General features: G+C 45.6%; 1 pseudogene; it reads left to right on the top strand.

Annotated features, from left to right (window-relative positions):
- Positions 1 to 608: 608 nt before the first annotated feature.
- LOC146548378 (uncharacterized) lies at positions 609 to 1,477 on the top strand (annotated as a pseudogene).
- The last annotated feature ends 1,379 nt before the right edge of the window (positions 1,478 to 2,856 follow it).

Here is a 2,856-nt window from a genome sequence, read left to right on the forward strand (position 1 = left end):
ACACATCGGGTAATTGCAACCACTCAAATACACACCTGAAGGCACGTACTTGCAAAACCGAACACCAATTAGCCAACTACAAAAAGCCCTCAGCGTAGCCATTTCAAGAACTTTGCAAGCATGGATGGAGGGAGAGCAAGAGGAAGAGGAAGAGGTAGAGGAGGAGGAGGAAGAGGAGGAGAAGGCCGAAGAGGCCATGAACGGACCCATATTTCTGATGAAATAAGAGCAACTTTGGTGGACCATGTCATCAACCATGGCCTGACTATGAGGGAAGCTGGGCAGAGAGTCCACCCACATCTAAGCCGCTTCACAGTGGCATCTGTAATACGAACATTCCGACTAGAAAGCAGGTCTGTCTTCACCTCCATACCTTCTGCTCTACTCAGATGGTTTCATAGCACTGTTCTACAGTATATCACATTACCATATCAAGTGTACGGGGTGCTAATGCTCCTTTTGCAGCCAAAGTGGTAGTTTCTGTGAAACATACCATGATTACTTATATTGAAGTACAGTGTTGTACAGTGGATGATACAGTATATACAGTGAAGTACTGTAAGAAAAATAAGCAAACCGATGACAATATGTGGTTGTATTTCTCCAGAATGACCCGAAGACCTTCTGGGGGAGGACGCCAACGCCTGTTCACACAACAGCAGGAACTTGCTGTTGTGGACCTAGTGAGGGCAGACAATGCCATCCGTCTCCACCAGCTACGACGGAAAATACTTGCAGACAGGCGAGTGTTCAGCAACATAAACCATGTGAGCATCACCACCATCAGACGCATCTTGGGTAAACACAGCATCACCATGAAGCAGCTCTACAGAGTCCCATTCGAGAGGAACAGTGACAGGGTCAAAGGACTTCGAGCTGAATATGTACGGGTACGTGTAACTGTCCCTGACATTTACAATAGAGTATTGGTGAAGTCCAGTAGCAGCTGAATATGTACCATATCAGTACCACATGGATCTATTCTGAGAGCTACACAGGTACCTGTGTGATGGGGTGAGGGTGCTGTATGTGTAGCACTGTAGTACAGGGATATGTTCCCCTTTTTTTCAGAGAATCTTGACCATGGATGGAGCTGCACAGCCTCATGAATACATTTTCATTGATGAAGCTGGATTCGACCTGAGCAAAACAAGACGACGGGGTCGTAATGTAATTGGCCAAAGGGCAATTGTGCACGTTCCAGGGCAGCGCGGGGGAAATATCACATTGTGTGCCGCCATAAGCCTTCGAGGGCTTCTGCACCATCATGCAACACTAGGTCCATACAATAGCCAACACATACTCACATTTCTAGATGCTCTCCATGATATAGTTGTACAGAACAGACCAGATCAGCCCAGGTTTGTGGTGATATGGGATCATGTCAGTTTCCATCGGGCTGCTCTGGTCCAGGCCTGGTTCTCCAACCACAATCAATTTGAAGTGGTATACTTGCCCCCTTACTCACCATTTTTAAACCCTATAGAGGAATTTTTTTCGGCTTGGAGATGGCGAGTATATGACCGCCAACCACATGCCCGTATGCCTCTTCTGCAGGCAATGGAACAGGCCTGCGGCGACATTCAGGTGACAGCAATCCATGGATGGTTTCGACACGCAAGAGGATATTTTCCCCGGTGCCTAGCGGGAGAGGACATTGCTTGCGATGTTGATGAGGTCCTGTGGCCAGACCCCAACAGACGGCGGGATCCATGAGCCCACTTATGCACAATTGTCATGGTTTTTTGTGTTTACAGTATAGTGTTTTTTCTATTGCAGTATTATTGTGTTGTTGTTGTTTTTTTGTTTTTTTTTTGCTTCATCTGAATTCACGGTACTGCAATGTACAGTATTGAGTAGGTCTATTTGCGTTTTTGGTTGTTTGGAAATGTGTCTCCTGTAAATGTGCCTTCTGAATACACAATGGAAATCAAGGACTGCAGTGCTTTATGTAAAGAAGACTAGTGTGTTCCCCCTGATCTGTAAGTGTTTGCATATGATGCAAGTATGTGTCATTTTGTCAACAGAGTTACATTTTGACAAAGGAATGTTAGGTTTTGACAGCAGAGTTTAGGTTTTGGGAGTAGAGTTTCAATTTGACACAGTTGTGACTGGTATATTTCCCAGTGTTGTGTCATGTGTACTTGTGTGTACAGTTTTGGCACAGAGAGCGGAGTTTTGCAAAATGTGTTCAAGCAGTGGGCAAAAACTGTAAGGTAGGGGTACATGTGTTTGAGGTATGGTAACAACAGCTTCACATTGTGTTACTTTAGTCTAAGCATGGGTTTATAGTGTTCAAGCAACGGGCAAATACTGTAATAAAGTCCCTCTGATTCTGAAGTTTGAATATAGCTGAGCTTTTGCTGGCAAAAGTTGAGGTTTGGAAAGAGAAAATCTGACAGGCCGGATGTGGTTGGCAGGAAGACGAATGGGGCTGGACAGCGTCAACACGTTAACGAGCTAACTGCGCTAACGCACTAGTTCCCACCCATGTAACTGAGCATTGCGTGGCACATCCAACATACTGTTTTACTTTAGTCCATGACACGTTTACCTTCAGGGTCATAAGTCACATGAAGACCAAAATAGTTCCAAACGCCAGATCTGAATGAGGGTGGGGGAGGTTCAATTTGCCATGTTGCAACCAGAGCTTAGCTTCTGTCTGGCTAGCTCGCCCTGCGCTCAGTGAATCTGCGTTCGACTACTCCGCCTAGGCTGCACTGTCGAGCGCAGATCCACTGAGCGCTCAACACAGACAGCATCGTCAGAAGGAAAGTTGATAACATAAATTAAAAATTCTGTATTGTTCGATACGTATGTGTACCGAACCGAAAGCTCTGTATCGAACGGTTCAAT

The sequence above is a fragment of the Mchenga conophoros genome, linkage group LG23, assembly GCF_057382185.1.
Source record: "Mchenga conophoros isolate Kocher_MC1m ecotype Shallow Benthic linkage group LG23, M_conophoros_male_GT1.1, whole genome shotgun sequence".
Classification (NCBI taxonomy): domain Eukaryota; kingdom Metazoa; phylum Chordata; class Actinopteri; order Cichliformes; family Cichlidae; genus Mchenga; species Mchenga conophoros.